Source organism: Hyla sarda, unplaced genomic scaffold, assembly GCF_029499605.1.
Source record: "Hyla sarda isolate aHylSar1 unplaced genomic scaffold, aHylSar1.hap1 scaffold_285, whole genome shotgun sequence".
Taxonomy (NCBI): domain Eukaryota; kingdom Metazoa; phylum Chordata; class Amphibia; order Anura; family Hylidae; genus Hyla; species Hyla sarda.
In genome coordinates this window covers 316,380-341,135 of record NW_026609556.1, presented here as the reverse complement: position 1 = coordinate 341,135, position 24,756 = coordinate 316,380, and the positions used below count along the sequence as shown (strand labels likewise).

The following is a 24,756-nucleotide window of genomic DNA, read 5'->3' as shown; positions in this document are numbered from 1 at the left end:
AGCGACAGACAAGTCGCATCGGCTGAAAGTAGGCCAGAATGTCAGTCCATGTTGGAGCAGGTTTAGATACAGTCTAAAGTATAGATCTCAAAGTCTGTGCACAGAATTTAGCAAGGGCCTCGCACCTTCTGATGCATCAGGTAGGTGCACAATAGCATAGCCTAACCCTCTGTACTTTGGTCTATATTGATGCGGGACATAGACAGCCAGCTGATGACCAATCCATTAGTGCAATGGATGGCTGGAAGCATTTGTCTTTGCCTTTGCAATACCACAGAAGCAATGCATGGTCAATGTACAGCAATGACACACCTGTGTGAACAGCCAGGAGACCCCCCCCCCCCATGTTATGTTACATAGTTACATAGTTAGTACGGTCGAAAAAAGACATATGTCCATCAAGTTCAACCAGGGAATTAAGGGGTAGGGGTGTGGCGCGATATTGGGGAAGGGATGAGATTTTATATTTCTTCATAAGCATTAATCTTATTTTGTCAATTAGGAACATTCAGCACCCACCCGCTATCAAGGCAGCTGCCTATCATGTCATGCCCTACCTGCACAGGTGTGCTGGCTACTCAAATGATCCAATTAAGGAGGCCATTTAGTCAGCAGCAGCAGAAGTCCTGTGCCTGGACGCTCCAACAGCGGCCAGACACAAGCAGAAGCAGAAGCAGCAGAAGCAGCAGCAGCACCACCTTTTGTTTTTTGGCTGCAGCAGCAGCAAGGCCCACAGGGCTGGCTAGCTGGCTAGCCAGCAAGCAGGTAGCAATGAAAGTAGGAATCTTTCTTTTTAACCCTGTAAGGGGGTGGTGCACTGTACCCGAAGATACTGCCATATCGGGTCAATGCATAGGGCGACGGAAGCAAGCTTCGAAATCGGCCCCCGTTCTCAAAAATCCATTTAATATATGGTCCCCAGATAGGGGACGTATCAGATATTAAACTGATAAGAACAGATACTACACTTGATCTTAGCCAAAAGGCCGAGAAGCGATAACCGTGAAAGGGGCGGGCCCAACAAGGTGCCCTTCATGGGCACTATCACTGCTTGCTGTCAGGGAGGCTGCCAGACAATTTTCCATGCACACTCTGGGCTGGGGGGCAGTCAACCACCAGTACACACAGCAGAACCTAAACCCATACCATTATTGCTAAGCAGCAAGACAGGGGCCCATTGCACTCCCACGGGGCCTTTTTAAATGCAATCCATAACCCGGATTTGCCAGGAACCCTTCTTACTCCTCCTACTTGCATGTGACACTGGGCTTAGGATCTGCATAGGAAACACACACACAAGCACACACCTACCTTTGTTGCCTGCAGATGCCTCCTTGGCTGTCCCCAAACACGGTATCAAACCAACACCCACGGGAAGCTGTAAGCATAGAGGACATGCCTGCACCCCATTGGACTTACCTGTGTGGGTTAAATCCGGGTTATTTGACAACCTATGGCGGTGATGGTTCTGCTCAGGCAGAGCAGTGCTGATGCTCCTCATAAAGCTGTCGCTGCTGTGAAGGTTCTAGGTGACATCACAAATCCCTATGGTTACATACACAACAAAGCTGGGTTGTTGTTGTTTACACTCTGCAAGGCCTGTGGAAGTGAGTGACATCATAGCACTGTAGTTCTGAGGGTTCTAGATGGATGCAACAATCTCCTGTTGCTTCTATGAAGGCCATAATAGACGACATCACCAAACAGCTCCATAGTCACATACACAGCAAAGGAGAGATGTTGTTTACACCTAGTGATGTCAGTGGTATTGAGTGACATCACAGCACAGTGCTAAGGCTCCTGGGCCTGGACACAGCAGCGGCTGCAATATCTCAACGGAGAATACGTTTATATATATGTGTGTGTGTGCGCGTATATATATATATATATATATATATATATATATATATATATTTCTCCGCCGAAATCACTTTTAAACCCATTTCCACCTTTTTTTCCCTTCTCTTCCTCTTACTTTTTTTTCACGTTTTTTTACGTTTTTCTCCTTTTCGCCTCTTTTCTGGGCGTATTATTCTTCTTTTTCTTCTTTTTTTTCGTCTAATGCATACCCCATCAGTGCAGCAATGCTTATTCAATACCGCCAGCAGATGGAGACACTGGGGGATAATTTTCTAAGGATTTATACTGATTTTTCCTGTCTGAATTTGTCGCACAGAAAGTTGCAGGCCAAATATGTGTGACATTTCTGCGACTTTAGCTTCTAGAGCATTTTTACAACATTATACATAGGTGCTGAATACATAAAAAGCGACTGTTCAGCGACAGACAAGTCGCATCGGCTGAAAGTAGGCCAGAATGTCAGTCCATGTTGGAGCAGGTTTAGATACAGTCTAAAGTATAGATCTCAAAGTCTGTGCACAGAATTTAGCAAGGGCCTCGCACCTTCTGATGCATCAGGTAGGTGCACAATAGCATAGCCTAACCCTCTGTACTTTGGTCTATATTGATGCGGGACATAGACAGCCAGCTGATGACCAATCCATTAGTGCAATGGATGGCTGGAAGCATTTGTCTTTGCCTTTGCAATACCACAGAAGCAATGCATGGTCAATGTACAGCAATGACACACCTGTGTGAACAGCCAGGAGACCCCCCCCCCCCATGTTATGTTACATAGTTACATAGTTAGTACGGTCGAAAAAAGACATATGTCCATCAAGTTCAACCAGGGAATTAAGGGGTAGGGGTGTGGCGCGATATTGGGGAAGGGATGAGATTTTATATTTCTTCATAAGCATTAATCTTATTTTGTCAATTAGGAACATTCAGCACCCACCCGCTATCAAGGCAGCTGCCTATCATGTCATGCCCTACCTGCACAGGTGTGCTGGCTACTCAAATGATCCAATTAAGGAGGCCATTTAGTCAGCAGCAGCAGAAGTCCTGTGCCTGGACGCTCCAACAGCGGCCAGACACAAGCAGAAGCAGAAGCAGCAGAAGCAGCAGCAGCACCACCTTTTGTTTTTTGGCTGCAGCAGCAGCAAGGCCCACAGGGCTGGCTAGCTGGCTAGCCAGCAAGCAGGTAGCAATGAAAGTAGGAATCTTTCTTTTTAACCCTGTAAGGGGGTGGTGCACTGTACCCGAAGATACTGCCATATCGGGTCAATGCATAGGGCGACGGAAGCAAGCTTCGAAATCGGCCCCCGTTCTCAAAAATCCATTTAATATATGGTCCCCAGATAGGGGACGTATCAGATATTAAACTGATAAGAACAGATACTACACTTGATCTTAGCCAAAAGGCCGAGAAGCGATAACCGTGAAAGGGGCGGGCCCAACAAGGTGCCCTTCATGGGCACTATCACTGCTTGCTGTCAGGGAGGCTGCCAGACAATTTTCCATGCACACTCTGGGCTGGGGGGCAGTCAACCACCAGTACACACAGCAGAACCTAAACCCATACCATTATTGCTAAGCAGCAAGACAGGGGCCCATTGCACTCCCACGGGGCCTTTTTAAATGCAATCCATAACCCGGATTTGCCAGGAACCCTTCTTACTCCTCCTACTTGCATGTGACACTGGGCTTAGGATCTGCATAGGAAACACACACACAAGCACACACCTACCTTTGTTGCCTGCAGATGCCTCCTTGGCTGTCCCCAAACGGTATCAAACCAACACCCACGGGAAGCTGTAAGCATAGAGGACATGCCTGCACCCCATTGGACTTACCTGTGTGGGTTAAATCCGGGTTATTTGACAACCTATGGCGGTGATGGTTCTGCTCAGGCAGAGCAGTGCTGATGCTCCTCATAAAGCTGTCGCTGCTGTGAAGGTTCTAGGTGACATCACAAATCCCTATGGTTACATACACAACAAAGCTGGGTTGTTGTTGTTTACACTCTGCAAGGCCTGTGGAAGTGAGTGACATCATAGCACTGTAGTTCTGAGGGTTCTAGATGGATGCAACAATCTCCTGTTGCTTCTATGAAGGCCATAATAGACGACATCACCAAACAGCTCCATAGTCACATACACAGCAAAGGAGAGATGTTGTTTACACCTAGTGATGTCAGTGGTATTGAGTGACATCACAGCACAGTGCTAAGGCTCCTGGGCCTGGACACAGCAGCGGCTGCAATATCTCAACGGAGAATACGTTTATATATATGTGTGTGTGTGCGCGTATATATATATATATATATATATATATATATATATATATTTCTCCGCCGAAATCACTTTTAAACCCATTTCCACCTTTTTTTCCCTTCTCTTCCTCTTACTTTTTTTTCACGTTTTTTTACGTTTTTCTCCTTTTCGCCTCTTTTCTGGGCGTATTATTCTTCTTTTTCTTCTTTTTTTTCGTCTAATGCATACCCCATCAGTGCAGCAATGCTTATTCAATACCGCCAGCAGATGGAGACACTGGGGGATAATTTTCTAAGGATTTATACTGATTTTTCCTGTCTGAATTTGTCGCACAGAAAGTTGCAGGCCAAATATGTGTGACATTTCTGCGACTTTAGCTTCTAGAGCATTTTTACAACATTATACATAGGTGCTGAATACATAAAAAGCGACTGTTCAGCGACAGACAAGTCGCATCGGCTGAAAGTAGGCCAGAATGTCAGTCCATGTTGGAGCAGGTTTAGATACAGTCTAAAGTATAGATCTCAAAGTCTGTGCACAGAATTTAGCAAGGGCCTCGCACCTTCTGATGCATTAGGTAGGTGCACAATAGCATAGCCTAACCCTCTGTACTTTGGTCTATATTGATGCGGGACATAGACAGCCAGCTGATGACCAATCCATTAGTGCAATGGATGGCTGGAAGCATTTGTCTTTGCCTTTGCAATACCACAGAAGCAATGCATGGTCAATGTACAGCAATGACACACCTGTGTGAACAGCCAGGAGACCCCCCCCCGCCCCATGTTATGTTACATAGTTACATAGTTAGTACGGTCGAAAAAAGACATATGTCCATCAAGTTCAACCAGGGAATTAAGGGGTAGGGGTGTGGCGCGATATTGGGGAAGGGATGAGATTTTATATTTCTTCATAAGCATTAATCTTATTTTGTCAATTAGGAACATTCAGCACCCACCCGCTATCAAGGCAGCTGCCTATCATGTCATGCCCTACCTGCACAGGTGTGCTGGCTACTCAAATGATCCAATTAAGGAGGCCATTTAGTCAGCAGCAGCAGAAGTCCTGTGCCTGGACGCTCCAACAGCGGCCAGACACAAGCAGAAGCAGAAGCAGCAGAAGCAGCAGCAGCACCACCTTTTGTTTTTTGGCTGCAGCAGCAGCAAGGCCCACAGGGCTGGCTAGCTGGCTAGCCAGCAAGCAGGTAGCAATGAAAGTAGGAATCTTTCTTTTTAACCCTGTAAGGGGGTGGTGCACTGTACCCGAAGATACTGCCATATCGGGTCAATGCATAGGGTGACGGAAGCAAGCTTCGAAATCGGCCCCCGTTCTCAAAAATCCATTTAATATATGGTCCCCAGATAGGGGACGTATCAGATATTAAACTGATAAGAACAGATACTACACTTGATCTTAGCCAAAAGGCCGAGAAGCGATAACCGTGAAAGGGGCGGGCCCAACAAGGTGCCCTTCATGGGCACTATCACTGCTTGCTGTCAGGGAGGCTGCCAGACAATTTTCCATGCACACTCTGGGCTGGGGGGCAGTCAACCATCAGTACACACAGCAGAACCTAAACCCATACCATTATTGCTAAGCAGCAAGACAGGGGCCCATTGCACTCCCACGGGGCCTTTTTAAATGCAATCCATAACCCGGATTTGCCAGGAACCCTTCTTACTCCTCCCACTTGCATGTGACACTGGGCTTAGGATCTGCATAGGAAACACACACACAAGCACACACCTACCTTTGTTGCCTGCAGATGCCTCCTTGGCTGTCCCCAAACGGTATCAAACCAACACCCACGGGAAGCTGTAAGCATAGAGGACATGCCTGCACCCCATTGGACTTACCTGTGTGGGTTAAATCCGGGTTATTTGACAACCTATGGCGGTGATGGTTCTGCTCAGGCAGAGCAGTGCTGATGCTCCTCATAAAGCTGTCGCTGCTGTGAAGGTTCTAGGTGACATCACAAATCCCTATGGTTACATACACAACAAAGCTGGGTTGTTGTTGTTTACACTCTGCAAGGCCTGTGGAAGTGAGTGACATCATAGCACTGTAGTTCTGAGGGTTCTAGATGGATGCAACAATCTCCTGTTGCTTCTATGAAGGCCATAATAGACGACATCACCAAACAGCTCCATAGTCACATACACAGCAAAGGAGAGATGTTGTTTACACCTAGTGATGTCAGTGGTATTGAGTGACATCACAGCACAGTGCTAAGGCTCCTGGGCCTGGACACAGCAGCGGCTGCAATATCTCAACGGAGAATACGTTTATATATATGTGTGTGTGTGCGCGTATATATATATATATATATATATATATATATATATATATATATTTCTCCGCCAAAATCACTTTTAAACCCATTTCCACCTTTTTTTCCCTTCTCTTCCTCTTACTTTTTTTTCACGTTTTTTTACGTTTTTCTCCTTTTCGCCTCTTTTCTGGGCGTATTATTCTTCTTTTTCTTCTTTTTTTTCGTCTAATGCATACCCCATCAGTGCAGCAATGCTTATTCAATACCGCCAGCAGATGGAGACACTGGGGGATAATTTTCTAAGGATTTATACTGATTTTTCCTGTCTGAATTTGTCGCACAGAAAGTTGCAGGCCAAATATGTGTGACATTTCTGCGACTTTAGCTTCTAGAGCATTTTTACAACATTATACATAGGTGCTGAATACATAAAAAGCGACTGTTCAGCGACAGACAAGTCGCATCGGCTGAAAGTAGGCCAGAATGTCAGTCCATGTTGGAGCAGGTTTAGATACAGTCTAAAGTATAGATCTCAAAGTCTGTGCACAGAATTTAGCAAGGGCCTCGCACCTTCTGATGCATCAGGTAGGTGCACAATAGCATAGCCTAACCCTCTGTACTTTGGTCTATATTGATGCGGGACATAGACAGCCAGCTGATGACCAATCCATTAGTGCAATGGATGGCTGGAAGCATTTGTCTTTGCCTTTGCAATACCACAGAAGCAATGCATGGTCAATGTACAGCAATGACACACCTGTGTGAACAGCCAGGAGACCCCCCCCCCCCCATGTTATGTTACATAGTTACATAGTTAGTACGGTCGAAAAAAGACATATGTCCATCAAGTTCAACCAGGGAATTAAGGGGTAGGGGTGTGGCGCGATATTGGGGAAGGGATGAGATTTTATATTTCTTCATAAGCATTAATCTTATTTTGTCAATTAGGAACATTCAGCACCCACCCGCTATCAAGGCAGCTGCCTATCATGTCATGCCCTACCTGCACAGGTGTGCTGGCTACTCAAATGATCCAATTAAGGAGGCCATTTAGTCAGCAGCAGCAGAAGTCCTGTGCCTGGACGCTCCAACAGCGGCCAGACACAAGCAGAAGCAGAAGCAGCAGAAGCAGCAGCAGCACCACCTTTTGTTTTTTGGCTGCAGCAGCAGCAAGGCCCACAGGGCTGGCTAGCTGGCTAGCCAGCAAGCAGGTAGCAATGAAAGTAGGAATCTTTCTTTTTAACCCTGTAAGGGGGTGGTGCACTGTACCCGAAGATACTGCCATATCGGGTCAATGCATAGGGCGACGGAAGCAAGCTTCGAAATCGGCCCCCGTTCTCAAAAATCCATTTAATATATGGTCCCCAGATAGGGGACGTATCAGATATTAAACTGATAAGAACAGATACTACACTTGATCTTAGCCAAAAGGCCGAGAAGCGATAACCGTGAAAGGGGCGGGCCCAACAAGGTGCCCTTCATGGGCACTATCACTGCTTGCTGTCAGGGAGGCTGCCAGACAATTTTCCATGCACACTCTGGGCTGGGGGGCAGTCAACCACCAGTACACACAGCAGAACCTAAACCCATACCATTATTGCTAAGCAGCAAGACAGGGGCCCATTGCACTCCCACGGGGCCTTTTTAAATGCAATCCATAACCCGGATTTGCCAGGAACCCTTCTTACTCCTCCTACTTGCATGTGACACTGGGCTTAGGATCTGCATAGGAAACACACACACAAGCACACACCTACCTTTGTTGCCTGCAGATGCCTCCTTGGCTGTCCCCAAACGGTATCAAACCAACACCCACGGGAAGCTGTAAGCATAGAGGACATGCCTGCACCCCATTGGACTTACCTGTGTGGGTTAAATCCGGGTTATTTGACAACCTATGGCGGTGATGGTTCTGCTCAGGCAGAGCAGTGCTGATGCTCCTCATAAAGCTGTCGCTGCTGTGAAGGTTCTAGGTGACATCACAAATCCCTATGGTTACATACACAACAAAGCTGGGTTGTTGTTGTTTACACTCTGCAAGGCCTGTGGAAGTGAGTGACATCATAGCACTGTAGTTCTGAGGGTTCTAGATGGATGCAACAATCTCCTGTTGCTTCTATGAAGGCCATAATAGACGACATCACCAAACAGCTCCATAGTCACATACACAGCAAAGGAGAGATGTTGTTTACACCTAGTGATGTCAGTGGTATTGAGTGACATCACAGCACAGTGCTAAGGCTCCTGGGCCTGGACACAGCAGCGGCTGCAATATCTCAACGGAGAATACGTTTATATATATGTGTGTGTGTGCGCGTATATATATATATATATATATATATATATATATATATATATATATATATTTCTCCGCCGAAATCACTTTTAAACCCATTTCCACCTTTTTTTCCCTTCTCTTCCTCTTACTTTTTTTTCACGTTTTTTTACGTTTTTCTCCTTTTCGCCTCTTTTCTGGGCGTATTATTCTTCTTTTTCTTCTTTTTTTTCGTCTAATGCATACCCCATCAGTGCAGCAATGCTTATTCAATACCGCCAGCAGATGGAGACACTGGGGGATAATTTTCTAAGGATTTATACTGATTTTTCCTGTCTGAATTTGTCGCACAGAAAGTTGCAGGCCAAATATGTGTGACATTTCTGCGACTTTAGCTTCTAGAGCATTTTTACAACATTATACATAGGTGCTGAATACATAAAAAGCGACTGTTCAGCGACAGACAAGTCGCATCGGCTGAAAGTAGGCCAGAATGTCAGTCCATGTTGGAGCAGGTTTAGATACAGTCTAAAGTATAGATCTCAAAGTCTGTGCACAGAATTTAGCAAGGGCCTCGCACCTTCTGATGCATCAGGTAGGTGCACAATAGCATAGCCTAACCCTCTGTACTTTGGTCTATATTGATGCGGGACATAGACAGCCAGCTGATGACCAATCCATTAGTGCAATGGATGGCTGGAAGCATTTGTCTTTGCCTTTGCAATACCACAGAAGCAATGCATGGTCAATGTACAGCAATGACACACCTGTGTGAACAGCCAGGAGACCCCCCCCCCCCCCCCATGTTATGTTACATAGTTACATAGTTAGTACGGTCGAAAAAAGACATATGTCCATCAAGTTCAACCAGGGAATTAAGGGGTAGGGGTGTGGCGCGATATTGGGGAAGGGATGAGATTTTATATTTCTTCATAAGCATTAATCTTATTTTGTCAATTAGGAACATTCAGCACCCACCCGCTATCAAGGCAGCTGCCTATCATGTCATGCCCTACCTGCACAGGTGTGCTGGCTACTCAAATGATCCAATTAAGGAGGCCATTTAGTCAGCAGCAGCAGAAGTCCTGTGCCTGGACGCTCCAACAGCGGCCAGACACAAGCAGAAGCAGAAGCAGCAGAAGCAGCAGCAGCACCACCTTTTGTTTTTTGGCTGCAGCAGCAGCAAGGCCCACAGGGCTGGCTAGCTGGCTAGCCAGCAAGCAGGTAGCAATGAAAGTAGGAATCTTTCTTTTTAACCCTGTAAGGGGGTGGTGCACTGTACCCGAAGATACTGCCATATCGGGTCAATGCATAGGGCGACGGAAGCAAGCTTCGAAATCGGCCCCCGTTCTCAAAAATCCATTTAATATATGGTCCCCAGATAGGGGACGTATCAGATATTAAACTGATAAGAACAGATACTACACTTGATCTTAGCCAAAAGGCCGAGAAGCGATAACCGTGAAAGGGGCGGGCCCAACAAGGTGCCCTTCATGGGCACTATCACTGCTTGCTGTCAGGGAGGCTGCCAGACAATTTTCCATGCACACTCTGGGCTGGGGGGCAGTCAACCACCAGTACACACAGCAGAACCTAAACCCATACCATTATTGCTAAGCAGCAAGACAGGGGCCCATTGCACTCCCACGGGGCCTTTTTAAATGCAATCCATAACCCGGATTTGCCAGGAACCCTTCTTACTCCTCCTACTTGCATGTGACACTGGGCTTAGGATCTGCATAGGAAACACACACACAAGCACACACCTACCTTTGTTGCCTGCAGATGCCTCCTTGGCTGTCCCCAAACGGTATCAAACCAACACCCACGGGAAGCTGTAAGCATAGAGGACATGCCTGCACCCCATTGGACTTACCTGTGTGGGTTAAATCCGGGTTATTTGACAACCTATGGCGGTGATGGTTCTGCTCAGGCAGAGCAGTGCTGATGCTCCTCATAAAGCTGTCGCTGCTGTGAAGGTTCTAGGTGACATCACAAATCCCTATGGTTACATACACAACAAAGCTGGGTTGTTGTTGTTTACACTCTGCAAGGCCTGTGGAAGTGAGTGACATCATAGCACTGTAGTTCTGAGGGTTCTAGATGGATGCAACAATCTCCTGTTGCTTCTATGAAGGCCATAATAGACGACATCACCAAACAGCTCCATAGTCACATACACAGCAAAGGAGAGATGTTGTTTACACCTAGTGATGTCAGTGGTATTGAGTGACATCACAGCACAGTGCTAAGGCTCCTGGGCCTGGACACAGCAGCGGCTGCAATATCTCAACGGAGAATACGTTTATATATATGTGTGTGTGTGCGCGTATATATATATATATATATATATATATATATATATATATATTTCTCCGCCGAAATCACTTTTAAACCCATTTCCACCTTTTTTTCCCTTCTCTTCCTCTTACTTTTTTTTCACGTTTTTTTACGTTTTTCTCCTTTTCGCCTCTTTTCTGGGCGTATTATTCTTCTTTTTCTTCTTTTTTTTCGTCTAATGCATACCCCATCAGTGCAGCAATGCTTATTCAATACCGCCAGCAGATGGAGACACTGGGGGATAATTTTCTAAGGATTTATACTGATTTTTCCTGTCTGAATTTGTCGCACAGAAAGTTGCAGGCCAAATATGTGTGACATTTCTGCGACTTTAGCTTCTAGAGCATTTTTACAACATTATACATAGGTGCTGAATACATAAAAAGCGACTGTTCAGCGACAGACAAGTCGCATCGGCTGAAAGTAGGCCAGAATGTCAGTCCATGTTGGAGCAGGTTTAGATACAGTCTAAAGTATAGATCTCAAAGTCTGTGCACAGAATTTAGCAAGGGCCTCGCACCTTCTGATGCATCAGGTAGGTGCACAATAGCATAGCCTAACCCTCTGTACTTTGGTCTATATTGATGCGGGACATAGACAGCCAGCTGATGACCAATCCATTAGTGCAATGGATGGCTGGAAGCATTTGTCTTTGCCTTTGCAATACCACAGAAGCAATGCATGGTCAATGTACAGCAATGACACACCTGTGTGAACAGCCAGGAGACCCCCCCCCCCCCCATGTTATGTTACATAGTTACATAGTTAGTACGGTCGAAAAAAGACATATGTCCATCAAGTTCAACCAGGGAATTAAGGGGTAGGGGTGTGGCGCGATATTGGGGAAGGGATGAGATTTTATATTTCTTCATAAGCATTAATCTTATTTTGTCAATTAGGAACATTCAGCACCCACCCGCTATCAAGGCAGCTGCCTATCATGTCATGCCCTACCTGCACAGGTGTGCTGGCTACTCAAATGATCCAATTAAGGAGGCCATTTAGTCAGCAGCAGCAGAAGTCCTGTGCCTGGACGCTCCAACAGCGGCCAGACACAAGCAGAAGCAGAAGCAGCAGAAGCAGCAGCAGCACCACCTTTTGTTTTTTGGCTGCAGCAGCAGCAAGGCCCACAGGGCTGGCTAGCTGGCTAGCCAGCAAGCAGGTAGCAATGAAAGTAGGAATCTTTCTTTTTAACCCTGTAAGGGGGTGGTGCACTGTACCCGAAGATACTGCCATATCGGGTCAATGCATAGGGCGACGGAAGCAAGCTTCGAAATCGGCCCCCGTTCTCAAAAATCCATTTAATATATGGTCCCCAGATAGGGGACGTATCAGATATTAAACTGATAAGAACAGATACTACACTTGATCTTAGCCAAAAGGCCGAGAAGCGATAACCGTGAAAGGGGCGGGCCCAACAAGGTGCCCTTCATGGGCACTATCACTGCTTGCTGTCAGGGAGGCTGCCAGACAATTTTCCATGCACACTCTGGGCTGGGGGGCAGTCAACCACCAGTACACACAGCAGAACCTAAACCCATACCATTATTGCTAAGCAGCAAGACAGGGGCCCATTGCACTCCCACGGGGCCTTTTTAAATGCAATCCATAACCCGGATTTGCCAGGAACCCTTCTTACTCCTCCTACTTGCATGTGACACTGGGCTTAGGATCTGCATAGGAAACACACACACAAGCACACACCTACCTTTGTTGCCTGCAGATGCCTCCTTGGCTGTCCCCAAACGGTATCAAACCAACACCCACGGGAAGCTGTAAGCATAGAGGACATGCCTGCACCCCATTGGACTTACCTGTGTGGGTTAAATCCGGGTTATTTGACAACCTATGGCGGTGATGGTTCTGCTCAGGCAGAGCAGTGCTGATGCTCCTCATAAAGCTGTCGCTGCTGTGAAGGTTCTAGGTGACATCACAAATCCCTATGGTTACATACACAACAAAGCTGGGTTGTTGTTGTTTACACTCTGCAAGGCCTGTGGAAGTGAGTGACATCATAGCACTGTAGTTCTGAGGGTTCTAGATGGATGCAACAATCTCCTGTTGCTTCTATGAAGGCCATAATAGACGACATCACCAAACAGCTCCATAGTCACATACACAGCAAAGGAGAGATGTTGTTTACACCTAGTGATGTCAGTGGTATTGAGTGACATCACAGCACAGTGCTAAGGCTCCTGGGCCTGGACACAGCAGCGGCTGCAATATCTCAACGGAGAATACGTTTATATATATGTGTGTGTGTGCGCGTATATATATATATATATATATATATATATATATATATATATATTTCTCCGCCGAAATCACTTTTAAACCCATTTCCACCTTTTTTTCCCTTCTCTTCCTCTTACTTTTTTTTCACGTTTTTTTACGTTTTTCTCCTTTTCGCCTCTTTTCTGGGCGTATTATTCTTCTTTTTCTTCTTTTTTTTCGTCTAATGCATACCCCATCAGTGCAGCAATGCTTATTCAATACCGCCAGCAGATGGAGACACTGGGGGATAATTTTCTAAGGATTTATACTGATTTTTCCTGTCTGAATTTGTCGCACAGAAAGTTGCAGGCCAAATATGTGTGACATTTCTGCGACTTTAGCTTCTAGAGCATTTTTACAACATTATACATAGGTGCTGAATACATAAAAAGCGACTGTTCAGCGACAGACAAGTCGCATCGGCTGAAAGTAGGCCAGAATGTCAGTCCATGTTGGAGCAGGTTTAGATACAGTCTAAAGTATAGATCTCAAAGTCTGTGCACAGAATTTAGCAAGGGCCTCGCACCTTCTGATGCATCAGGTAGGTGCACAATAGCATAGCCTAACCCTCTGTACTTTGGTCTATATTGATGCGGGACATAGACAGCCAGCTGATGACCAATCCATTAGTGCAATGGATGGCTGGAAGCATTTGTCTTTGCCTTTGCAATACCACAGAAGCAATGCATGGTCAATGTACAGCAATGGCACACCTGTGTGAACAGCCAGGAGACCCCCCCCCCCCCCATGTTATGTTACATAGTTACATAGTTAGTACGGTCGAAAAAAGACATATGTCCATCAAGTTCAACCAGGGAATTAAGGGGTAGGGGTGTGGCGCGATATTGGGGAAGGGATGAGATTTTATATTTCTTCATAAGCATTAATCTTATTTTGTCAATTAGGAACATTCAGCACCCACCCGCTATCAAGGCAGCTGCCTATCATGTCATGCCCTACCTGCACAGGTGTGCTGGCTACTCAAATGATCCAATTAAGGAGGCCATTTAGTCAGCAGCAGCAGAAGTCCTGTGCCTGGACGCTCCAACAGCGGCCAGACACAAGCAGAAGCAGAAGCAGCAGCAGCACCACCTTTTGTTTTTTGGCTGCAGCAGCAGCAAGGCCCACAGGGCTGGCTAGCTGGCTAGCCAGCAAGCAGGTAGCAATGAAAGTAGGAATCTTTCTTTTTAACCCTGTAAGGGGGTGGTGCACTGTACCCGAAGATACTGCCATATCGGGTCAATGCATAGGGCGACGGAAGCAAGCTTCGAAATCGGCCCCCGTTCTCAAAAATCCATTTAATATATGGTCCCCAGATAGGGGACGTATCAGATATTAAACTGATAAGAACAGATACTACACTTGATCTTAGCCAAAAGGCCGAGAAGCGATAACCGTGAAAGGGGCGGGCCCAACAAGGTGCCCTTCATGGGCACTATCACTGCTTGCTGTCAGGGAGGCTGCCAGACAATTTTCCATGCACACTCTGGGCTGGGGGGCAGTCAACCACCAGTACACACAGCAGAACCTAAACCCATACCATTATTGCTAAGCAGCAAGACAGGGGCCCATTGCACTCCCACGGGGCCTTTTTAAATGCAATCCATAACCCGGATTTGCCAGGAACCCTTCTTACTCCTCCTACTTGCATGTGACACTGGGCTTAGGATCTGCATAGGAAACACACACACAAGCACACACCTACCTTTGTTGCCTGCAGATGCCTCCTTGGCTGTCCCCAAACGGTATCAAACCAACACCCACGGGAAGCTGTAAGCATAGAGGACATGCCTGCACCCCATTGGACTTACCTGTGTGGGTTAAATCCGGGTTATTTGACAACCTATGGCGGTGATGGTTCTGCTCAGGCAGAGCAGTGCTGATGCTCCTCATAAAGCTGTCGCTGCTGTGAAGGTTCTAGGTGACATCACAAATCCCTATGGTTACATACACAACAAAGCTGGGTTGTTGTTGTTTACACTCTGCAAGGCCTGTGGAAGTGAGTGACATCATAGCACTGTAGTTCTGAGGGTTCTAGATGGATGCAACAATCTCCTGTTGCTTCTATGAAGGCCATAATAGACGACATCACCAAACAGCTCCATAGTCACATACACAGCAAAGGAGAGATGTTGTTTACACCTAGTGATGTCAGTGGTATTGAGTGACATCACAGCACAGTGCTAAGGCTCCTGGGCCTGGACACAGCAGCGGCTGCAATATCTCAACGGAGAATACGTTTATATATATGTGTGTGTGTGCGCGTATATATATATATATATATATATATATATATATATATATATATATATTTCTCCGCCGAAATCACTTTTAAACCCATTTCCACCTTTTTTTCCCTTCTCTTCCTCTTACTTTTTTTTCACGTTTTTTTTACGTTTTTCTCCTTTTCGCCTCTTTTCTGGGCGTATTATTCTTCTTTTTCTTCTTTTTTTTCGTCTAATGCATACCCCATCAGTGCAGCAATGCTTATTCAATACCGCCAGCAGATGGAGACACTGGGGGATAATTTTCTAAGGATTTATACTGATTTTTCCTGTCTGAATTTGTCGCACAGAAAGTTGCAGGCCAAATATGTGTGACATTTCTGCGACTTTAGCTTCTAGAGCATTTTTACAACATTATACATAGGTGCTGAATACATAAAAAGCGACTGTTCAGCGACAGACAAGTCGCATCGGCTGAAAGTAGGCCAGAATGTCAGTCCATGTTGGAGCAGGTTTAGATACAGTCTAAAGTATAGATCTCAAAGTCTGTGCACAGAATTTAGCAAGGGCCTCGCACCTTCTGATGCATCAGGTAGGTGCACAATAGCATAGCCTAACCCTCTGTACTTTGGTCTATATTGATGCGGGACATAGACAGCCAGCTGATGACCAATCCATTAGTGCAATGGATGGCTGGAAGCATTTGTCTTTGCCTTTGCAATACCACAGAAGCAATGCATGGTCAATGTACAGCAATGACACACCTGTGTGAACAGCCAGGAGACCCCCCCCCCCCCCATGTTATGTTACATAGTTACATAGTTAGTACGGTCGAAAAAAGACATATGTCCATCAAGTTCAACCAGGGAATTAAGGGGTAGGGGTGTGGCGCGATATTGGGGAAGGGATGAGATTTTATATTTCTTCATAAGCATTAATCTTATTTTGTCAATTAGGAACATTCAGCACCCACCCGCTATCAAGGCAGCTGCCTATCATGTCATGCCCTGCCTGCACAGGTGTGCTGGCTACTCAAATGATCCAATTAAGGAGGCCATTTAGTCAGCAGCAGCAGAAGTCCTGTGCCTGGATGCTCCAACAGCGGCCAGACACAAGCAGAAGCAGAAGCAGCAGAAGCAGCAGCAGCACCACCTTTTGTTTTTTGGCTGCAGCAGCAGCAAGGCCCACAGAGCTGGCTAGCTGGCTAGCCAGCAAGCAGGTAGCAATGAAAGTAGGAATCTTTCTTTTTAACCCTGTAAGGGGGTGGTGCACTGTACCCGAAGATACTGCCATATCGGGTCAATGCATAGGGCGACGGAAGCAAGCTTCGAAATCGGCCCCCGTTCTCAAAAATCCATTTAATATATGGTCCCCAGATAGGGGACGTATCAGATATTAAACTGATAAGAACAGATACTACACTTGATCTTAGCCAAAAGGCCGAGAAGCGATAACCGTGAAAGGGGCGGGCCCAACAAGGTGCCCTTCATGGGCACTATCACTGCTTGCTGTCAGGGAGGCTGCCAGACAATTTTCCATGCACACTCTGGGCTGGGGGGCAGTCAACCACCAGTACACACAGCAGAACCTAAACCCATACCATTATTGCTAAGCAGCAAGACAGGGGCCCATTGCACTCCCACGGGGCCTTTTTAAATGCAATCCATAACCCGGATTTGCCAGGAACCCTTCTTACTCCTCCTACTTGCATGTGACACTGGGCTTAGGATCTGCATAGGAAACACACACACAAGCACACACCTACCTTTGTTGCCTGCAGATGCCTCCTTGGCTGTCCCCAAACGGTATCAAACCAACACCCACGGGAAGCTGTAAGCATAGAGGACATGCCTGCACCCCATTGGACTTACCTGTGTGGGTTAAATCCGGGTTATTTGACAACCTATGGCGGTGATGGTTCTGCTCAGGCAGAGCAGTGCTGATGCTCCTCATAAAGCTGTCGCTGCTGTGAAGGTTCTAGGTGACATCACAAATCCCTATGGTTACATACACAACAAAGCTGGGTTGTTGTTGTTTACACTCTGCAAGGCCTGTGGAAGTGAGTGACATCATAGCACTGTAGTTCTGAGGGTTCTAGATGGATGCAACAATCTCCTGTTGCTTCTATGAAGGCCATAATAGACGACATCACCAAACAGCTCCATAGTCACATACACAGCAAAGGAGAGATGTTGTTTACACCTAGTGATGTCAGTGGTATTGAGTGACATCACAGCACAGTGCTAAGGCTCCTGGGCCTGGACACAGCAGCGGCTGCAATATCTCAACGGAGAATACGTTTATATATATGTGTGTGTGTGCGCGTATATATATATATATATATATATATATATATATATATATATATATATATTTCTCCGCCGAAATCACTTTTAAACCCATTTCCACCTTTTTTTCCCTTCTCTTCCTCTTACTTTTTTTTCACGTTTTTTTACGTTTTTCTCCTTTTCGCCTCTTTTCTGGGCGTATTATTCTTCTTTTTCTTCTTTTTTTTCGTCTAATGCATACCCCATCAGTGCAGCAATGCTTATTCAATACCGCCAGCAGATGGAGACACTGGGGGATAATTTTCTAAGGATTTATACTGATTTTTCCTGTCTGAATTTGTCGCACAGAAAGTTGCAGGCCAAATATGTGTGACATTTCTGCGACTTTAGCTTCTAGAGCATTTTTACAACATTATACATAGGTGCTGAATACATAAAAAGCGACTGTTCAGCGACAGACAAGTCGCATCGGCTGAAAGTAGGCCAGAATGTCAGTCCATGTTGGAGCAGGTTTAGATACAGTCTAAAGTATAGATCTCAAAGTCTGTGCACAGAATTTAGCAAGGGCCTCGCACCTTCTGATGCATCAGGTAGGTGCACAATAGCATAGCCTAACCCTCTGTACTTTGGTCTATATTGATGCGGGACATAGACAGCCAGCTGATGACCAATCCATTAGTGCAATGGATGGCTGGAAGCATTTGTCTTTGCCTTTGCAATACCACAGAAGCAATGCATGGTCAATGTACAGCAATGACACACCTGTGTGAACAGCCAGGAGACCCCCCCCCCCCCCCCCATATTATGTTACATAGTTACATAGTTAGTACGGTCGAAAAAAGACATATGTCCATCAAGTTCAACCAGGGAATTAAGGGGTAGGGGTGTGGCGCGATATTGGGGAAGGGATGAGATTTTATATTTCTTCATAAGCATTAATCTTATTTTGTCAATTAGGAACACTCAGCACCCACCCGCTATCAAGGCAGCTGCCTATCATGTCATGCCCTACCTGCACAGGTGTGCTGGCTACTCAAATGATCCAATTAAGGAGGCCATTTAGTCAGCAGCAGCAGAAGTCCTGTGCCTGGACGCTCCAACAGCGGCCAGACACAAGCAGAAGCAGAAGCAGCAGAAGCAGCAGCAGCACCACCTTTTGTTTTTTGGCTGCAGCAGCAGCAAGGCCCACAGGGCTGGCTAGCTGGCTAGCCAGCAAGCAGGTAGCAATGAAAGTAGGAATCTTTCTTTTTAACCCTGTAAGGGGGTGGTGCACTGTACCCGAAGATACTGCCATATCGGGTCAATGCATAGGGCGACGGAAGCAAGCTTCGAAATCGGCCCCCGTTCTCAAAAATCCATTTAATATATGGTCCCCAGATAGGGGACGTATCAGATATTAAACTGATAAGAACAGATACTACACTTGATCTTAGCCAAAAGGCCGAGAAGCGATAACCGTGAAAGGGACGGGCCCAACAAGGTGCCCTTCATGGGCACTATCACTGCTTGCTGTCAGGGAAGCTGCCAGACAATTTTCCATGCACACTCTGGGCTGGGGGGCAGTCAACCACCAGTACACACAGCAGAACCTAAACCCATACCATTATTGCTAAGCAGCAAGACAGGGGCCCATTGCACTCCCACGGGGCCTTTTTAAATGCAATCCATAACCCGGATTTGCCAGGAACCCTTCTTACTCCTCCTACTTGCATGTGACACTGGGCTTAGGATCTGCATAGGAAACACACACACAAGCACACACCTACCTTTGTTGCCTGCAGATGCCTCCTTGGCTGTCCCCAAACGGTATCAAACCAACACCCACGGGAAGCTGTAAGCATAGAGGACATGCCTGCACCCCATTGGACTTACCTGTGTGGGTTAAATCCGGGTTATTTGACAACCTATGGCGGTGATGGTTCTGCTCAGGCAGAGCAGTGCTGATGCTCCTCATAAAGCTGTCGCTGCTGTGAAGGTTCTAGGTGACATCACAAATCCCTATGGTGACATCACAACAAAGCTGGGTTGTTGTTGTTTACACTCTGCAAGGCCTGTGGAAGTGAGTGACATCATAGCACTGTAGTTCTGAGGGTTCTAGATGGATGCAACAATCTCCTGTTGCTTCTATGAAGGCCATAATAGACGACATCACCAAACAGCTCCATAGTCACATACACAGCAAAGGAGAGATGTTGTTTACACCTAGTGATGTCAGTGGTATTGAGTGACATCACAGCACAGTGCTAAGGCTCCTGGGCCTGGACACAGCAGCGGCTGCAATATCTCAACGGAGAATACGTTTATATATATGTGTGTGTGTGCGCGTATATATATATATATATATATATATATATATATATATATATATATATATATATTTCTCCGCCGAAATCACTTTTAAACCCATTTCCACCTTTTTTTCCCTTCTCTTCCTCTTACTTTTTTTTCACGTTTTTTTACGTTTTTCTCCTTTTCGCCTCTTTTCTGGGCGTATTATTCTTCTTTTTCTTCTTTTTTTTCGTCTAATGCATACCCCATCAGTGCAGCAATGCTTATTCAATACCGCCAGCAGATGGAGACACTGGGGGATAATTTTCTAAGGATTTATACCGATTTTTCCTGTCTGAATTTGTCGCACAGAAAGTTGCAGGCCAAATATGTGTGACATTTCTGCGACTTTAGCTTCTAGAGCATTTTTACAACATTATACATAGGTGCTGAATACATAAAAAGCGACTGTTCAGCGACAGACAAGTCGCATCGGCTGAAAGTAGGCCAGAATGTCAGTCCATGTTGGAGCAGGTTTAGATACAGTCTAAAGTATAGATCTCAAAGTCTGTGCACAGAATTTAGCAAGGGCCTCGCACCTTCTGATGCATCAGGTAGGTGCACAATAGCATAGCCTAACCCTCTGTACTTTGGTCTATATTGATGCGGGACATAGACAGCCAGCTGATGACCAATCCATTAGTGCAATGGATGGCTGGAAGCATTTGTCTTTGCCTTTGCAATACCACAGAAGCAATGCATGGTCAATGTACAGCAATGACACACCTGTGTGAACAGCCAGGAGACCCCCCCCCCCCCCCCCCATGTTATGTTACATAGTTACATAGTTAGTACGGTCGAAAAAAGACATATGTCCATCAAGTTCAACCAGGGAATTAAGGGGTAGGGGTGTGGCGCGATATTGGGGAAGGGATGAGATTTTATATTTCTTCATAAGCATTAATCTTATTTTGTCAATTAGGAACATTCAGCACCCACCCGCTATCAAGGCAGCTGCCTATCATGTCATGCCCTACCTGCACAGGTGTGCTGGCTACTCAAATGATCCAATTAAGGAGGCCATTTAGTCAGCAGCAGCAGAAGTCCTGTGCCTGGACGCTCCAACAGCGGCCAGACACAAGCAGAAGCAGAAGCAGCAGAAGCAGCAGCAGCACCACCTTTTGTTTTTTGGCTGCAGCAGCAGCAAGGCCCACAGGGCTGGCTAGCTGGCTAGCCAGCAAGCAGGTAGCAATGAAAGTAGGAATCTTTCTTTTTAACCCTGTAAGGGGGTGGTGCACTGTACCCGAAGATACTGCCATATCGGGTCAATGCATAGGGCGACGGAAGCAAGCTTCGAAATCGGCCCCCGTTCTCAAAAATCCATTTAATATATGGTCCCCAGATAGGGGACGTATCAGATATTAAACTGATAAGAACAGATACTACACTTGATCTTAGCCAAAAGGCCGAGAAGCGATAACCGTGAAAGGGGCGGGCCCAACAAGGTGCCCTTCATGGGCACTATCACTGCTTGCTGTCAGGGAGGCTGCCAGACAATTTCCCATGCACACTCTGGGCTGGGGGGCAGTCAACCACCAGTACACACAGCAGAACCTAAACCCATACCATTATTGCTAAGCAGCAAGACAGGGGCCCATTGCACTCCCACGGGGCCTTTTTAAATGCAATCCATAACCCGGATTTGCCAGGAACCCTTCTTACTCCTCCTACTTGCATGTGACACTGGGCTTAGGATCTGCATAGGAAACACACACACAAGCACACACCTACCTTTGTTGCCTGCAGATGCCTCCTTGGCTGTCCCCAAACGGTATCAAACCAACACCCACGGGAAGCTGTAAGCATAGAGGACATGCCTGCACCCCATTGGACTTACCTGTGTGGGTTAAATCCGGGTTATTTGACAACCTATGGCGGTGATGGTTCTGCTCAGGCAGAGCAGTGCTGATGCTCCTCATAAAGCTGTCACTGCTGTGAAGGTTCTAGGTGACATCACAAATCCCTATGGTTACATACACAACAAAGCTGGGTTGTTGTTGTTTACACTCTGCAAGGCCTGTGGAAGTGAGTGACATCATAGCACTGTAGTTCTGAGGGTTCTAGATGGATGCAACAATCTCCTGTTGCTTCTATGAAGGCCATAATAGACGACATCACCAAACAGCTCCATAGTCACATACACAGCAAAGGAGAGATGTTGTTTACACCTAGTGATGTCAGTGGTATTGAGTGACATCACAGCACAGTGCTAAGGCTCCTGGGCCTGGACACAGCAGCGGCTGCAATATCTCAACGGAGAATACGTTTATATATATGTGTGTGTGTGCGCGTATATATATATATATATATATATATATATATATATATATATATATTTCTCCGCCGAAATCACTTTTAAACCCATTTCCACCTTTTTTTCCCTTCTCTTCCTCTTACTTTTTTTTCACGTTTTTTTACGTTTTTCTCCTTTTCGCCTCTTTTCTGGGCGTATTATTCTTCTTTTTCTTCTTTTTTTTCGTCTAATGCATACCCCATCAGTGCAGCAATGCTTATTCAATACCGCCAGCAGATGGAGACACTGGGGGATAATTTTCTAAGGATTTATACTGATTTTTCCTGTCTGAATTTGTCGCACAGAAAGTTGCAGGCCAAATATGTGTGACATTTCTGCGACTTTAGCTTCTAGAGCATTTTTACAACATTATACATAGGTGCTGAATACATAAAAAGCGACTGTTCAGCGACAGACAAGTCGCATCGGCTGAAAGTAGGCCAGAATGTCAGTCCATGTTGGAGCAGGTTTAGATACAGTCTAAAGTATAGATCTCAAAGTCTGTGCACAGAATTTAGCAAGGGCCTCGCACCTTCTGATGCATCAGGTAGGTGCACAATAGCATAGCCTAACCCTCTGTACTTTGGTCTATATTGATGCGGGACATAGACAGCCAGCTGATGACCAATCCATTAGTGCAATGGATGGCTGGAAGCATTTGTCTTTGCCTTTGCAATACCACAGAAGCAATGCATGGTCAATGTACAGCAATGACACACCTGTGTGAACAGCCAGGAGACCCCCCCCCCCCCCCCCATGTTATGTTACATAGTTACATAGTTAGTACGGTCGAAAAAAGACATATGTCCATCAAGTTCAACCAGGGAATTAAGGGGTAGGGGTGTGGCGCGATATTGGGGAAGGGATGAGATTTTATATTTCTTCATAAGCATTAATCTTATTTTGTCAATTAGGAACATTCAGCACCCACCCGCTATCAAGGCAGCTGCCTATCATGTCATGCCCTACCTGCACAGGTGTGCTGGCTACTCAAATGATCCAATTAAGGAGGCCATTTAGTCAGCAGCAGCAGAAGTCCTGTGCCTGGACGCTCCAACAGCGGCCAGACACAAGCAGAAGCAGAAGCAGCAGAAGCAGCAGCAGCACCACCTTTTGTTTTTTGGCTGCAGCAGCAGCAAGGCCCACAGGGCTGGCTAGCTGGCTAGCCAGCAAGCAGGTAGCAATGAAAGTAGGAATCTTTCTTTTTAACCCTGTAAGGGGGTGGTGCACTGTACCCGAAGATACTGCCATATCGGGTCAATGCATAGGGCGACGGAAGCAAGCTTCGAAATCGGCCCCCGTTCTCAAAAATCCATTTAATATATGGTCCCCAGATAGGGGACGTATCAGATATTAAACTGATAAGAACAGATACTACACTTGATCTTAGCCAAAAGGCCGAGAAGCGATAACCGTGAAAGGGGCGGGCCCAACAAGGTGCCCTTCATGGGCACTATCACTGCTTGCTGTCAGGGAGGCTGCCAGACAATTTTCCATGCACACTCTGGGCTGGGGGGCAGTCAACCACCAGTACACACAGCAGAACCTAAACCCATACCATTATTGCTAAGCAGCAAGACAGGGGCCCATTGCACTCCCACGGGGCCTTTTTAAATGCAATCCATAACCCGGATTTGCCAGGAACCCTTCTTACTCCTCCTACTTGCATGTGACACTGGGCTTAGGATCTGCATAGGAAACACACACACAAGCACACACCTACCTTTGTTGCCTGCAGATGCCTCCTTGGCTGTCCCCAAACGGTATCAAACCAACACCCACGGGAAGCTGTAAGCATAGAGGACATGCCTGCACCCCATTGGACTTACCTGTGTGGGTTAAATCCGGGTTATTTGACAACCTATGGCGGTGATGGTTCTGCTCAGGCAGAGCAGTGCTGATGCTCCTCATAAAGCTGTCGCTGCTGTGAAGGTTCTAGGTGACATCACAAATCCCTATGGTTACATACACAACAAAGCTGGGTTGTTGTTGTTTACACTCTGCAAGGCCTGTGGAAGTGAGTGACATCATAGCACTGTAGTTCTGAGGGTTCTAGATGGATGCAACAATCTCCTGTTGCTTCTATGAAGGCCATAATAGACGACATCACCAAACAGCTCCATAGTCACATACACAGCAAAGGAGAGATGTTGTTTACACCTAGTGATGTCAGTGGTATTGAGTGACATCACAGCACAGTGCTAAGGCTCCTGGGCCTGGACACAGCAGCGGCTGCAATATCTCAACGGAGAATACGTTTATATATATGTGTGTGTGTGCGCGTATATATATATATATATATATATATATATATATATATATATATATATATATATATATTTCTCC

At 46.1% G+C, this 24,756-nt stretch overlaps 11 non-coding genes across 11 annotated transcripts; all 11 read right to left on the bottom strand.

Moving 5' to 3' along the window:
• Positions 1 to 807: 807 nt before the first annotated feature.
• Positions 808 to 998, bottom strand: LOC130326540 (U2 spliceosomal RNA). The gene has a single exon (XR_008871130.1). It is a non-coding gene; the product is annotated as a U2 spliceosomal RNA (small nuclear RNA).
• Positions 999 to 3,085: 2,087 nt separating this feature from the next.
• On the bottom strand, positions 3,086 to 3,276 carry LOC130326539 (U2 spliceosomal RNA). The gene has a single exon (XR_008871129.1). It is a non-coding gene; the product is annotated as a U2 spliceosomal RNA (small nuclear RNA).
• A 2,085-nt stretch (positions 3,277 to 5,361) lies between these two features.
• LOC130326553 (U2 spliceosomal RNA) lies at positions 5,362 to 5,552 on the bottom strand. Its single transcript, XR_008871142.1, has one exon. It is a non-coding gene; the product is annotated as a U2 spliceosomal RNA (small nuclear RNA).
• A 2,088-nt stretch (positions 5,553 to 7,640) lies between these two features.
• On the bottom strand, positions 7,641 to 7,831 carry LOC130326538 (U2 spliceosomal RNA). The gene has a single exon (XR_008871128.1). It is a non-coding gene; the product is annotated as a U2 spliceosomal RNA (small nuclear RNA).
• A 2,097-nt stretch (positions 7,832 to 9,928) lies between these two features.
• On the bottom strand, positions 9,929 to 10,119 carry LOC130326537 (U2 spliceosomal RNA). Its single transcript, XR_008871127.1, has one exon. It is a non-coding gene; the product is annotated as a U2 spliceosomal RNA (small nuclear RNA).
• Positions 10,120 to 12,206: 2,087 nt separating this feature from the next.
• Positions 12,207 to 12,397, bottom strand: LOC130326536 (U2 spliceosomal RNA). The gene has a single exon (XR_008871126.1). It is a non-coding gene; the product is annotated as a U2 spliceosomal RNA (small nuclear RNA).
• A 2,080-nt stretch (positions 12,398 to 14,477) lies between these two features.
• LOC130326535 (U2 spliceosomal RNA) lies at positions 14,478 to 14,668 on the bottom strand. Its single transcript, XR_008871125.1, has one exon. It is a non-coding gene; the product is annotated as a U2 spliceosomal RNA (small nuclear RNA).
• Positions 14,669 to 16,762: 2,094 nt separating this feature from the next.
• Positions 16,763 to 16,953, bottom strand: LOC130326534 (U2 spliceosomal RNA). Its single transcript, XR_008871124.1, has one exon. It is a non-coding gene; the product is annotated as a U2 spliceosomal RNA (small nuclear RNA).
• Positions 16,954 to 19,051: 2,098 nt separating this feature from the next.
• On the bottom strand, positions 19,052 to 19,242 carry LOC130326531 (U2 spliceosomal RNA). Its single transcript, XR_008871122.1, has one exon. It is a non-coding gene; the product is annotated as a U2 spliceosomal RNA (small nuclear RNA).
• A 2,102-nt stretch (positions 19,243 to 21,344) lies between these two features.
• LOC130326530 (U2 spliceosomal RNA) lies at positions 21,345 to 21,535 on the bottom strand. The gene has a single exon (XR_008871121.1). It is a non-coding gene; the product is annotated as a U2 spliceosomal RNA (small nuclear RNA).
• Positions 21,536 to 23,629: 2,094 nt separating this feature from the next.
• On the bottom strand, positions 23,630 to 23,820 carry LOC130326529 (U2 spliceosomal RNA). Its single transcript, XR_008871120.1, has one exon. It is a non-coding gene; the product is annotated as a U2 spliceosomal RNA (small nuclear RNA).
• Positions 23,821 to 24,756: the final 936 nt, after the last annotated feature.